Genomic DNA, 15333 nt, shown 5'->3' on the forward strand with positions numbered 1-15333 from the left:
CCACTTTGCAGAGAGATTCTTTTCCAAAGCGGGAACAGTAGTTCTGAGTTGTTTTCCCCATCAGGAACATAAGAACAGCCATACTCAGTCAGACCAAAGGTCCATCTAGCCCGATATCCTGTGTTCCGACAGTGGCCAATACCAGGTGCCCCAGAGGAAATGAACAGAACAGGTAGTAATCAAGCGATCCATCCCGTCACCCATTTCCAGCTTTTAGCAAACAGAGGCTAGGGACACCATCCCTGCCCATCCTGGCTAATAGCCAGAAGTCATGCTGGACTATATCTGTTAGCTACTACTGGTGCTGATGTGTACCTCAGAAGATCAAGAAATGGCTCTTCCTGCTCTCTGTCTCTCCATTCGCTTGTGGGTAAGGTGGGCTGCTAGTAATATGGTCAAAATCGTATTTCGTCCAGAATGTCTTAAATTCTGCAGCAGTGAATTGTGGTCTGTTGTCCATCATTAGTCGCTACCAAAATAAGAAAAAATGTACTTCAGTTTCTTGATAACACCATGACATGTCTTTCAAGTACATAGTTTCTGTCTACCTGGAAAAATAGTCCACTGTGACTGGGTAATGTCCCCTGAATTCCCATAAATCTGCAGCTAGTCTCTTGCCAAGTCTGTCTGGTAAAGGTGTTTGTATGCTGTATGGTTCAGCATTGTCTAAAGTTTATTTGTACTGGATCTCCGTTCAAAAGTCCAATATCATCAAATATTCAGTGTTCTTCAGCCTTTCTCAGTAGGCTTATCTTGTTGCTGATATTTTGGTTGCTTACACTCTGAATGCGTAGCTTTGTCTTTGTAAGTTGTTTCTGTGGTTAAGTGGCTCTTGCAGTTCAGAATATCTCCAGCTCTAGTCAGAGCTGTGTCAAGTGACTTCAGAAGGGGTTGTAGGTTATTGTAAGTCCCTTCTGAGATGACTTGTGATATCCACTCCGGAGTCTATTTTAAAGTCAATAGTTTTTCATGAATTACTTTAACTGTCCAGGCAGGCTCTGTCATCACATGTGATAGATCAAAGAAATAATGGCTCTTGATTGTCTGTAATATGAATCAACTCTGTGACTGCTTTAGTGCTGCAAACAACTGCAAAATGTCCATATTTTGTGCATTTATTACACCTTGTGTCTTTGACTGGGCATGCATCATCTCTTAGGATATGAATTTTTCAACATCTGGTGCATTTAGTGTAATGCTCTGGTGTTTGACTGGGAGTTATTTCTTCTTGCCATGGGAGGTCTTATGGTAACAACTTGAAGCAGTCATGCTGTCTGTTAACAGTTCCTAAGCTAGTTTTCTTCTTTTTCAAGTTTGGCAAATTGTTACTGGTTTTGCTGTCTGTCCAGCTCAGACTGCTTTGCTACTTGAATAGCTGTGTGGAGATTTAAGGTTGTTGGGGTTTTTTAATTGTAGCTGCTGTGAAAGATTTGTATCTGTTAACCAAATAACTAGCCTGTCTCTGATACTTTTGGCAAATAAACTAGTTGTCTGAGCTTTCCTAGAACAGGCACAAGTGATGAGGAAGATCTCTTTGCAGCTTAAAATCATTTAGCAGATCATGTATTTATCTAGATTTCTATACTACAGTCTTTACTATATTTGTAAATAGTATGTATTTGGATTATAGTAGCATACACAACGTGCTAGGCCAAGGGTTCTCAGTTTAGCCAGGTCACAAATAGATGCCCAGAAGAGGTGGGGGAGAGCTGCAGCCATCTTTCCCTTTCCATGTTGCTAAATGGAAGGGGGTCTCAGCTAGATTCCAGCTAGTTGAGTGTGGGGTTCTGGTATGGAAAAAATTGAGAACTGCTTTGCTAAATTCATTCCAAACATGTAGGATAAAGTCCTAGAAAAAGATGTAGGAAAGGGATAAATCATACAAGCAATTTAAAAAGAATGTACAGTTAGTGTCCCCATTGGTCCTGTCTGTAGCCACTATTAGTTTCCTATTTCTTTGTAGGCATCATAGTAGAAATGAGTCTGGAGGAAAGACTTGGAGGAAGAGGAGGAGGAAAGGGTAGTGGCAGATCAATTCAGGGAGAGCAAGTCAGTAAGAAAAAAGAATGGATAAGAGAAGGGGCAGAGCTGTGAAGGGGAAGGTGAGGACAAGAAGCAGTGGAAAAGGGGAGTTGGTGGAGGTATTTAGAACTGGGGTGGCAAGAGGCTGGGAAGAATACCCTAGAAGCTGCTAAGGAGAGGAGCATGTTGTAGTGATCAAGGTGGAAGTTGAGGGCCTGGTCAAGAGTTCTAGTCGTGAGCATAGATAAAAGGTCTGAATTTAGAAATGTTCAGGCGCGAGGGGCGGGGAGGAGTGCCAGGCACTGGACATAGCCTGGACGTTTGAAGCAGAGGGAGGAGTCAAAAATAATTCCTTGTTTATAGGTCTGAATCACAGGGAGGATTGTGATAACAGCTGTGACTGGGAATAAAGGAATTTGAAAGTGAAATATCAGAAGGAGTTGGAGTCCAATGCCTTAAATTCAAAATTCTGTGTTTAATGCAAGGTTAGGAAGGTTGCATAATTTAGAACTGCATGAAATCTGGAAGACAGCACTTCCCACAGCATAGCACCCCAAATACCACTGAATCAGTAACAACTCAAAAAGAAGCATGACGTGTACTGAATCGGCAACATATGCAGCTCCTGCACTTTCTGCAGCAAAGCTATGAAAATAATTCCCTGCTTCCGCGTGCCTTATTCCAATTACTAGACCAAGCTCCTTCATAAAAATAAAACAAAAATCCTCTCCAGATTATGATCTAAATCCAGGTGATAAATAACCTCTCAACTATTAATGAATAGCTGCCTTCAGCTGAGTAGGTACTAGCTGCAAGCTTCAGACTAGTTTATTGCTCTCACACCACCTTTTTAATACTTAGAGTCAAAGAAAGGAAAGGCCCCTAGTTGCTTCACTGTGGAGGGAAACATGGAAAGCAAAGTTTCATGATGATGCTTGTTACAGGAAAAGCACCCAACTCCATTTTTTCTACTGCTGCTTCCCCTACTGAATTCAAGTTGATGGGGAGGTTTACATCTGCTAGATGAAAGCTCAGCCACATATTGTGCATAATGCAAATTTCCCCCACAAATGACTGATCACATGTAACGAATCTTCCACTCTACAGCTGCTAGCCTAGCCCACAGGAGGCTGTTGGGCTTCAGTGGGTCATCCAAGTTCCCACTGGGCTCATCTCTGCACAGGTGTGGTCTGTAACACTGAAATTGCCAGCTAATGTCAAGCAGGGAGGCTTAAAAATATCCATAGGCACAAAACCAAAAAACCCCAACAAACTCTACTGATCTCGAGTAAGCTCCTTGGAGAAAAAGCTCTTTCTGTGTGGACGGTGGTGGAAATTATGCTACTTCGCTTCAAAGGGGAATCTATTAACTCTTCAAAGGCTGTTGTATTTCCAGAGTGCCAGCCAAAAAGCCTGACCCAAACCTGATTTAATTCAGTGAATCTTTCTAGTGACTTCAGTGTACTCTGAATCAGACCCCAAATGAGTCTCTTGGGAAGACGACATAGATGGTGGAACCTCTGATAGGCTGAACACTTTCTCTTTTGCAGTGACTGTTTTCAAGCATTTCCCCCAAGGTATGAAACACAGTTTTATTTGACCTTTAATTAAAGATCATCTCTGCTGGGCACTGTTTTTGTTGGTCCCTAGGGTGGTTGTTTAAAATAGTTTTCACTGTATAATGTATGATTTTAATCTCCAAAGGATTTCAGACCAAGTCCTGTATATTAAGTGTCTGTAGCAATAAGGGGGTGGGGAATGACCAACTGTGGAGTAGAGTGCTGTAAAAGCCCTATTCTCGAATGTGAAATTCACCCTAATGTAGAATGCCAGTGTACCACTCAAGGCCCACTTATTTTGCCAGCCTGTTTTAAGGGCTTAAAATGTGACTTTGTTCTGTTTGTATAGCACTTAGCACAACAGGGTGTGGTCTATAACTAAGGCTCGTAGGTGCTATGATAATACAAATCATAATGAAATGCGGCATAGACCTTGTGCTGTCCTTCTGCACATAGCTAAATGTCACCATAGACAAAGGAACATCAAGAAGTCTCCATGACTCTGAAGTGTCGTAGTGCAAAGCGGCATTATTTACAACTATTTCCTTTTACTCGTTGGTCTGCCAAGGCCTCTGGTCTCGGGGACACAGACATGGAACAACAACTTTTTTAAAAAAAATATATGAAATTAACTTTTTTTTTTCCTGGTCCTGAACCATGACCATTTTGGGGGGGAACCATACAAGTCCTGAAAGGATTTGCACTGGTGTCCTTTTTAAACACTCCATTCCTTTGTGAGGCTCTTCATCATAATAAGAGGTGTATCATGCTTCATGACTGAGACAGAACAAATTCAGGTTGTGAGCTTTCATAGCAGGAACTATTTCTTACTAGTCTGCACAGCACTTACGTGGCACTGATCTGGTTGGGGCCTATGGGTGTGATTGTGCTATAAACAATGATGATCTGCCAGTCAAGTGCCTTTGCCCCAGTGTTTCCCACATGGTGCCTTTGCCCCAGTGTTTCCCACATGATTGTAGGACCATAAGCTCATGAGCAAGATGGCATTGGAGATCATTATTTTATCCTGAAGGTTCTCTTGCAATGGCTCAGGGAATGCTTCCAAATGCTCCATGGAGGAGTTGCACACATTTTCAAGAAGTGCTGCTTCCTGGTAGTTGTAGCTCAGTCCAGAATCCTCTGTTTCCAGAGGCTCTTTAACTGAGTAAGCTACTTAAAAACAAACAACCCCCTCTCTTTGCACAGTGTATGGCTGGTGCCCCACAAGGGAACAATCCAATTGGTGTTCCACCTTGCTGTGCAAAAGCAAGCCCAAAGAAGCATCCGCACGCAACATGCTCTGGAGAGAGAGAGTGTGGTGGAGGCTACAGGCACTATGGGGAGATTCATTGCAAATAAACACGAAGTCCCACACCCAGGGAGGGGGAATACACAGCCCAGATGTGAAATAAGTAATAACTGACTGCACCCATCACTTTTAAACCACTTTGTTTACACCCATGTCCTTGATCAGGTCCTAAAATTACCTTTTCATGTCACTGAGCTCTCTTGTTGCTGCAGGGTACTGTAGGTGTGGGGCAGGTTGGGAGAGGAAATGTTGTTTATCTGAAGAAGTGATCTGTGTGAGGAAAACATTTGGAAACTTGTTTACTGAGCAAAGTAAGTTCTTCACTCTACTTGATGGCATTTCTCTGTTTGTAACATGAACTTGTGAACACCACATCCAATCAATTCCAAAAGTCCAGGAATATTCTAGGTGTCAGTGAGCAGAACTGTATTGATTTTGATGAAAATTGGAAGGGGAAAAAGACCAGTAGTGCTTAAAGGTTAGGCGCCTAACTCCTATTGAAATCAGTGGGTGTTATGCACCTAACTTGCTGGTGGGATTTTCAAAAGCACCTTAAGCATCTGTTTGCATCTTAGGCACCTAAATACCTTTGAAAATCTCATCCTTCATCTCTGTGCCTCAGTTCCTCATCTATAAATGGAGGTTAATAATACTTTATCCTACTGTTTGCCTATCTTGTCTATTTGTTTAGATTGTATTTGGGGCATGGGACAGTCTCTTACTATGTGTTTGTAATGGGACCCTGAATATTGGTTGGGACATCTAAACACAACTGCAAAACAAATAATGATCAGCCCCATAATATAAAGGCCAACCAATGATCTATTTTTCAGGGCAAGTCACAGGCCCAGCTGCTTCAGAGGAAAGTCCGAGAAACCCCATACCAAACAATTATGTATTAACTTGCCCACAGGGGAAGTTTCTTCCTGACCCCCATCAGCTTATATCCTGAAGTATGAGGATTTATATCCCTTCTAAATTTTGTATGCCAGGAAAGTGTGGATGATATTGTCCATATAAATGTCTAATCCTTTCCTGAATCCTTTTAAGATCTTAGCCTAAATGAGATCTCAAGGCTACGAGTTTAATGGGCACGTTATATTTAAAGAAAAGTATATTTCCATGGATTGGTTTTAAATTTGTTGCCTTTATTGAATATCCTCTTGTTCTCATATCATGAGGAGGAGGGAGAGTCTGATGGACCTTTTCAATATCTTTCATTATTTTATCTTTCTCTAATGTCCCTTCTTTAATTCTCCAAATTAAACAGCCTAACCTTTCTAATCTCACCTTACATGGAAGTCTTTCCACACCACTGATATTTCCATTGCCCTTCTCTAGGCCTCTTTCTGTTTCTTTATCCTTTTTGAGAGGGGATGCTCAAATAGGTCTCAGGCTTCATGGATATTACCCATTACGGTGCTTGTAAGAGCATAAAGGATTAATGAAATTCAATACTGAAAAGTTCAGAGAGGAGAGTTCTTGCCAAGCCATTTGTACTTGCTTGTTGGATCTCGGTACCCCTTCACTCCCACCACTTAGCAACAAATGATTTGGGGTGGGCATTGTGCTTGGTGGATATGCTGGCTGTGACTCCAAAGCTGCTGACTGCTGTGTAATTGACTTCTTGCTGTACCTAACAGCTAAAAGCACAAGACACATTGAGGAGAGACCAGCTGCATTTTCCTGTCCCAACTTTCCTTTCTACTTTGTGTTTCCTATTTCCTTGAATGCTTCATTTTAAACTCCTGTGCAAAATATTTTGTGTGCACACGTATATATGTATACAACCTTATATACAGTCCACCTTAACAATAGCAAAGCTTGTGCGCTATAATATGTACATATGCACGGAAGTTAAACAAAGGGAAAGGAGGTTTATAAAAAAGAAAGCACTCTAGAAAGAGCAGAGACTTTACTGTAGATCTGGATATGCTGGAACTAATATTAAATTTTTAAACAATTGTGGTGTTTCAACGTGAATTTTATCTAATTGGTGAAAGACTACCAGCCTCGTTAGCAATAAGTCCTCTTCTATTCCACACATCAGTTGTAGGATGGATAGCAGCCTCGCAAACTGTTCCACCAATGTACTTCACCACTGACCTGGATGCAGCAGCTGTAGGAGTAAGAGGGGAGATTCAGGCCCCCTTCCCTTTCATACCCTGATTCAGCAGTTCATCCTCAGTCAACAAAGCATTTAAGCATGTGCTTAATTGGGTCTTAAGCATAGGTTTTAGGTTAAGCATGTGCTTAAGTCCTTTGCTGAATAGGGAAGGGAATAGGGAGTTCTCCTTTTGTTCCAGGGGTAGAAACCTGTGTTTTTGTTTTTGTTTGTATTTTTTCCTTTGGGGCGGGGGGGGCTGAATGACCAGGTTCTAGTCCCAGCTCCCAGGGTGTGTGATTTAAATGTTAAGTGTGATTTGTCTGTAGGCATGGAATTGGTTACATTACCAATCACATAGTTCTGACTGTGTTAAAAGGAGAGAGAGAGAGAGAGAGAAATTTCTAAAACATGTTCAGAAGTGTAGTCCTCATTTAGGATGGAACTTGAGCATATGCTTAACTTTAATTATGTGCTAAAATTTCATTGACTTCAGCATGTACTTAAATGCTGTTGAATTGGATCCCCAGCTCTCCCTGTATTTAGGTGTGGATTGATTTGGGTGTCACAATAGGGGGGTATAATTAGGAGTAATGGAACTAATTTAAGAAAAGGGAACCCCTGAAGGAACAGACTTGTTCTGACAAGGTGGGGTTCTTCTTCGAGTGATTGTTCATGTCCATTCCAAGCAGGTGTGCGTGCGACGTGTGCACGCCAGCCGGAAGATTTTTCCCCTAGCAGTAGGGTCGGCCTGGGCGCCCCCTGGGGTGGTGCCTAATATCAGGCCCCGCTGACCCCCCCCCCCCCCCCCCCCCCCTCAGTTCTTCTTACCGCCCATGATGGCTAGCTGGAACTTTGCTCACTCTTACAGCAAGTGCCTTAGCAGTGTCTTTGTTCTTAGTGTAAATAGTTTTTCTCTATAGTTATACTTGTCATATAGTTAGCAGTGTTTGGTTAGATAGTTCGTTTCCTCTTCGGAGGTATTCCCGGGTCTCCGGGGTTTAAACTCTGTGAGTCCTGTGGAAAGTTTATGCCCAAGAGTGATCCTCACTCGTCCTGCCTGCGGTGCCTTGGTGAGACTCACCAATAGGACAGGTGCCGCATTTGCAAGGGTTTCCACCCAAGAACCCTTAAGGACAGAGAGCAGAGACTAAAACTCTTGCTCATGGAGGCGGCTCTGAGACCGCAATCCGACCTGGGACCCAACGACGCGGCACTGAGCATGTCCTCTTCGGTGCGCAGCGCTCTGGCACCAACGGTGCGCGAAATGGGCCCAGCTAAGGACTCTAAAGCCCACCGGCACCGCCCACTACTCGGGACATAGGGCGTCGGCCTCGGTTTGGCACCATTCTCCATCTCCGGTGCCGGTAAAGAAGAGGAGGCCGGTGAGGGACCGATCACCGCCCTTGAAGCCTAAGGGGCTGGCGCTGTCTGTGAGTGGCTCGGCACAGACCGCCTTTGCCTCGCTTCCACCCAGGGTTTCGTCGACTCCTACCCCAGCCGGGGTCCATTCGAGTCCGAACCCTCCTCGGTCCCTGGACCATCTGGTGGACATACAACCACCATCAACACCGGAGGCGTTCAAGGTGGCAATGGACCTGATGTGCCTCCTGGTGCCATCCTCCCCCGAAGGGAGGGACAAATCTCTGGCGACCGCATGCCCCCTGTTCCGCTCCAGGGGTAAGCCAACCATGATGGCTCATCGGTCTCCATCTCTGGCACCGCCTACACAGACGCAGGAAGTGCACCGCTCCCCGGAATTGAGTCATTGTTCGTTGGCGACCCAGGGGACTGCACCTCCATGGTCATCTTATTCGGAGACTTCTGAGTCGGAGGTAGCAGACCGCGATCTAGCAGACCGCGGACCAGAAGGTCCTGGTCCTGGCGCAGTCACCAACCATACCCGGCACCGTGGCAGCAACAGTGGCAACCGCCTGCTCAATGGCCCTTCTGGACACCCTGGGCATACCATCAGAGCCAGGGTCAAGTCCATGGTCCGCGCTCCAGAACGGTGTCGGTGTCCTTGGCGTTGTTGGTGCCACTGTCAGCACCGGCACCGCCCTTGAGCAGAGTGGGCCTGCCAACTCACATGGTTTCGGCACCGATACTTCAGCCAGCTCCAGCACCAGCTCTCCAGGTGATGGCACGGGTGGTAGCTTCAGCTCCGTCCCTACCGACCCCAACGGTCTCGGTCCCGCCGGATTTATCTGCCCCGGCACCAGCTGCAGTGCAGAGTTCTTCATAGGTGCCGGCTCCGCAGCCTGAGTACCGTGTGCCAAGGGACCTCAGGGGTGCTGAAGGCAGTGAACCGGGCCCACCTCCGGTTCTCTCTTCCTCACCCGATGAAGCGGTCGCGGGGACTTCGATGGCCCCAGCTTTGGAGGACAACTGGGTTCTTCAACAGCTTTTGAGGCGGGCTGCCCAAAGCCTGGGGATTCAGGCAGAGGAGGTGGGAGAGGATTTAGACCCTGTCATAGACATCCTGTCTCCCTCCAGCCCATCCAGGGTTGCACTGCCATTTGTCAGGTCAATAACTGAAACATCTAAGACCTTGTGGCAAACTCCTGCTTCTCTGGCACCTATGGCCAAGAAATCCGAGCGCCGCTACTTTGTTCCCTCTAGAAGGTATGAACATCTTTACACCCATCCTCCTCTGGACTCTTTGGTGGTCAACATGGCTAATCAGAGAGAACGTCAAGGGTTTCAAGGCTCCACCCCTAAAAACAGGGATGCCAAGAAACTGGACCTTTTTGGCCAGAAGGTCTACTCGACAGCAGGCCTACAACTTCATATAGCCAACCAGCAGGCCATAGTAAGCTGCTACGGACATAACACCTGCTCGTCTATCACTAAGTTTACAGAACATCTGCCCCAGGAAGCTTGGGGGAGTTCTTTGCACTCGTGGAGGAGGAGAAACTGGTCTCCTGAGCGTCTTTGCAAGCGGCCTTGGACGCGGCGGATGCGGCCTCCCGCACTTTGGCCACAGGGGTAGTTATGAGGAGAGGCTCCTGGCTACAGGTGTCTCGTCTTCCCCACAAGGTCCAGCAGACCATTCAAGACCTTCCCTTCAAGAGTGTAGCTCTCTTCTCCGAGAAGACGGATAAGAGACTTCACAGCTTGAAGGACTCAAGGGCTACCCTTCGTTCACTGGGGCTTCACACGCCTGCTACCCAGCGCAGACATTTTAGGCCTCAACCTGCCCCTTGTCCTTACCAACCCCAAAACTGCCAGGATGCTCCACGTAGGCGGAACAGGAGCACTCGGAGGAGGCAACGCCCTCCCTCTGGACAAAGCTCGGTCCAGCCTAGGGCCCCACAGGGCTCTAAACCACCCTTTTGAGGGTACGGTTGAAGACTGCTTGCCAATACGACCTTTGGATCCTTCCCATCTTACTTTTTCGTCCTATCTATTCCTTTTCTGCCATGCCTGGTCTCGAATTACTTCAGACCGATGGGTGCTCCGCACGGTAGAGAGGGGATATTCCATCCAATTCTGTAGCTTCTCTCTCTCCCCCCACCCCTTTCCCCGTTCCTCTTCAGGGACCCCTCTCACAAGCAACCTCTAATTCAAGAGGTGCAGTCCCTCCTCTCGGTAGGGGCAGTGGAGAAGGTTCCTCAGGAGCTAAGGGGCAAGGGTTTCTACTCCCAGTATTTCCTCATACCGAAGGCCAAGGTGGCCTCAGACCCATACTGGACCTGCATCAGCTCAACAAGTACGTAAAGAAACTCTCAAGTTGTGCATGGTCTCACTAACCTCCATTATCCCCTCACTGGATCCAGGAGACTGGTACTCCTCCCTCAACTTGAAGGACGTGTATTTTCATGTCGTAATAGTCACACATCACAGACGCTACCTCCGATTCATAGTGAACAGAGGCCACTACCAATTTGCCGTCCTCCTGTTTGGACTGTCGACTGACCCCCAAGTATTCACAAAATGCATGGTAATCATTGCAGCATTCCTGCGCAAGTGCCAGATACAGGTTTTTCCATACCTCGATGACTGGCTGATCAAAGGTTGCTCGAGGGCCCAGGTGGAGGCTCAGGTCGAGTTTATAAGGAGGACCTTCCTCGACTTAGGTCTCCTCCTGAACGAGGAGAAATCTATTCTGTCCCCGGTGCAGAGGATAGAGTTCATAGGCGTTATCCTGGACTCTACCCAAGCCAGGGCATACCTCCTGGAGGCCAGGTTTCGCTCACTTCAAGACATCATACAGAGCCTCAGACGGTTCCCCATGATGTTGGCAAGAAACTGTCTAAAGCTGCTGGGACACATGGCCTCCTGCACATACGTGGTGCAGCATGCCAGGCTCAGGCTGCGTCCACTCCAGTCTTGGCTGGCATCGGTGTACCGACCAGCCAGAGATGCATTGGACAGGGTCATAACCCTACCCCGCCTGATACTGGACTCCCTCCTATGGTGGCTCGACCCTCGAATGGTTTGCGCAGGGTGCCTTTTGCCAGCCCTCAGCCCTTGCTCACCTTGGTGTCAGACGCCTCGGATCTGGGTTGGGGGGCTCGCCTAGGGGACCTCAAGACCCAAGGCCTCTGGTTTCTGGTGGACCTCACTCTTCACATCAGTGTCAAAGAGCTGAGGGCAGTGTGTCTGACATGCTACGCTTCAAAACGCACATAATGGGCAGATGTGTTTCAATCCTCACGGACAACACCTTGGCGATGTTTTATATCAGGGAAGAGTATAAAAATATTGCTCGGGCATGTAGGAAAGATATCAGGAGGGCCAAATAGCACCTGGAGCTGCAGCTAGCAAGAGATGTCAAGAGTAACAAGAAGGGTTTCTTCAGGTATGTTGGCAACAAGAAGAAAGCCAAGGAAAGTGTGGGCCCCTTACTGAATGAGGGAGGCAACCTAGTGACAGAGGATGTGGAAAAAGCTAATGTACTCAAAGCTTTTTTTTTTTTTTTTTTTTTTTTTTTTGCCTCTGTTTTCACTAACAAGGTCAGCTCCCAGACTGCTGCGCTGGGCATCACAAAATGGGGAAGAGATGCCCAGCTCTCTGTGGAGATAGAGGTGGTTAGGGACTATTTAGAAAAGCTGGACGTGCACAAGTCCATGGGGCCGGACGAGTTGCATCCGAGAGTGCTGAAGGAATTGGCGGCTGTGATTGCAGAGCCCTTGGCCATTATCTTTGAAAACTCGTGGCGAACAGGGGAAGTCCCGGATGACTGGAAAAAGGCTAATGTAGTGCCAATCTTTAAAAAAGGGAAGAAGGAGGATCCTGGGAACTACAGGCCAGTCAGCCTCACCTCAGTTCCTGGAAAAATCATGGAGCAGGTCCTCAAAGAATCAATCCTGAAGCACTTACATGAGAGGAAAGTGATCAGGAACAGTCAGCATGGATTCACCAAGGGAAGGTCATGCCTGACTAATCTAATCGCCTTTTATGATGAGATTACTGGTTCTGTGGATGAAGGGAAAGCAGTGGATGTATTGTTTCTTGACTTTAGCAAAGCTTTTGACACAGTCTCCCACAGTATTCTTGTCAGCAAGTTAAGGAAGTATGGGCTGGATGAATGCACTATAAGGTGGGTAGAAAGCTGGCTAGATTGTCGGGCTCAACGGGTAGTGATCAATGGCTCCATGTCTAGTTGGCAGCCGGTGTCAAGTGGAGTGCCCCAGGGGTCGGTCCTGGGGCCAGTTTTGTTCAATATCTTCATAAATGATCTGGAGGATGGTGTGGATTGCACTCTCAGCAAATTTGCGGATGATACTAAACTGGGAGGAGTGGTAGATACGCTGGAGGGGAGGGATAGGATACAGAAGGACCTAGATAAATTGGAGGATTGGGCCAAAAGAAATCTGATGAGGTTCAATAAGGATAAGTGCAGGGTCCTGCACTTAGGATGGAAGAATCCAATGCACCGCTACAGACTAGGGACCGAATGGCTAGGCAGCAGTTCTGCGGAAAAGGACCTAGGGGTGACAGTGGACGAGAAGCTGGATATGAGTCAGCAGTGTGCCCTTGTTGCCAAGAAGGCCAATGGCATTTTGGGATGTATAAGTAGGGGCATAGCGAGCAGATCGAGGGACATGATCGTTCCCCTCTATTCGACACTGGTGAGGCCTCATCTGGAGTACTGTGTCCAGTTTTGGGCCCCACACTACAAGAAGGATGTGGATAAATTGGAAAGAGTCCAGCGAAGGGCAACAAAAATGATTAGGGGTCTAGAGCACATGACTTATGAGGAGAGGCTGAGGGAGCTGGGATTGTTTAGTCTGCAGAAGAGAAGAATGAGGGGGGATTTGATAGCTGCTTTCAACTACCTGAAAGGGGGTTCCAAAGAGGATGGCTCTAGACTGTTCTCAATGGTAGCAGATGACAGAACGAGGAGTAATGGTCTCAAGTTGCAATGGGGGAGGTTTAGATTGGATATTAGGAAAAACTTTTTCACTAAGAGGGGGGTGAAACACTGGAATGCGTTACCTAGGGAGGTGGTAGAATCTCCTTCCTTAGAGGTTTTTAAGGTCAGGCTTGACAAAGCCCTGGCTGGGATGATTTAACTGGGACTTGGTCCTGCTTCGAGCAGGGGGTTGGACTAGATGACCTTCTGGGGTCCCTTCCAACCCTGATATTCTATGATTCTATGATTCTATATCAACAAACGGGGGTGCACGCTCCTCTCCCCTGTGCCGAGAAGCCCTTGCGCTGTGGGACTTCTGCATAGAGCACTTGATCCACCTGCAGGCTTCATACCTCCTGGGGGTGCGAAATACGCTGGCGGACAGCCTCAGCCGGCCCTTCAGTGGCCACAAGTGGTCCCTTTGGCCAGACGTGGTGAGCTCAATCTTCCGGTTCTGGGGCTCTCCCCAGATAGACTTATTTGCCACTCCGGGCAACAAGAAATGTCAGACATTCTGTTCTTTCGGGAGCCACGGCTCGGGGTCCATGGGGGACGCCTTCCTTCTCTCATTGGAGGGCTGCTTGCTATATGCTTTCCCACCCATCCCCCTAGTCCACAGGGTGCTCCTCAAGATCCGCAGGGACCAGGCCCGAGTCATACTAATGGTGCCGGCGTGGCTGCGTCAGCACTGGTTTACCTCGCTCCTGGAAATGTCCATAGCGACCCCACTCACCTTACCGCTGTTCCCCGACCTGATCATGCAGGACCAGGGCTGACTCTGGCACCCGAATCTGGAGTCGCTCCACCTTACAGCCTGGATGCGCCATAGCTAAGTGCCACAGAGCTGTTTTGTTCGGACTAGGTCAGACAAGTCCTCCTGGGTAGTAGAAAGCCCTGCACCAGGGCTACTTACCTGGCCAAGTGGAAAAGGTTCTCCATCTGGGCGGAGCAACATAGTCGCCGCTACTTGCCTCCATACCGTTTATACTGGACTACCTCCTTCACCTAAAGCATCAAGACTTGTCCTGGGTCATCAATAAGGGTCCACTTGGCCGCTATCTCCACCTTCCATCCGGGTTCAGACGGTCTCTCGGTCTTTGCAAACCCTATGGTCAGTTGTTTTCTCAAGGGTTTGGACAGGCTCTTCCCACACATGCGTCAGCCTGTCCCTGCCTGGGACCTCAATTTAGTCCTCTCCAGACTTACAGGCCCGCCATTTGAATCTCTGGCCACCTGCTCCCTTTTATATCTCTCATTCAAGGTCGTGGTCCTCGTGGCAATTACCTTGGCTCGACGGGTTTCGGAGCTCAGGGCCCTCACTTCTGAGCCCCCTTGCACAATTTTTCATAAGGATAAGGTCCAGCTCAGTCCTCATCCGGCTTTTCTCCTGAAGGTCGTCTCCCATTTTCACATGACCCAGGACATCTTCCTCCCAGGGTTTTATCCCAAACCGCACTCCTCCGATAGGGAGCGCAGGCTGCACTCACTGGATTCGCGTAGGGCCTTAGGCCTCTACATAGAGAGAACTAAGTCGTTCCGGAAGTCCGTCCAACTCTTCATAGCTGTGGCGGACAGAATGAAGGGCCTCCCGGTATCCTATCAACACATATTGTCATGGATAACGTCCTGCATTAGGGAGTGCTATACCCTGGCAAAGGAGCCCACTCTGCAGATAACCGCTCACTCTACCAGGGCCCAGGCCTCCTCTGCGGCATTCCTGGCACAAGTCCCTATTCAGGAAATTTGCAGGGCAGCTACGTGGTCCTCGATATATACATTTACGTTGCACTATGCAATTACACAACAGTTCAGGGACGATGCGGCTTTTGGGAGAGCCGTGCTCTTTTCTGTGGATAACTCTGACCCCACCCGCTGAGCTCTAGCTTGTGAATCAACTGCTTGGAATGAACATGAACAATCACTCGAAGAAAAAACGGTTACTCACTTTCTCGTAACTGTTCTTCGAGATGTGGTGTTC

At 47.6% G+C, this 15333-nt stretch overlaps 1 protein-coding gene across 8 annotated transcripts in view; it reads left to right on the forward strand.

The window, feature by feature from the left end:
* The window catches only part of PTPRA (protein tyrosine phosphatase receptor type A), a 253571-nt gene that overhangs the window by 141862 nt on the left and 96376 nt on the right, over window positions 1–15333 (forward strand). The window lies entirely within an intron of this gene.

This window comes from Chelonia mydas, chromosome 4 (assembly GCF_015237465.2).
Source record: "Chelonia mydas isolate rCheMyd1 chromosome 4, rCheMyd1.pri.v2, whole genome shotgun sequence".
Lineage (NCBI taxonomy): Eukaryota > Metazoa > Chordata > Testudines > Cheloniidae > Chelonia > Chelonia mydas.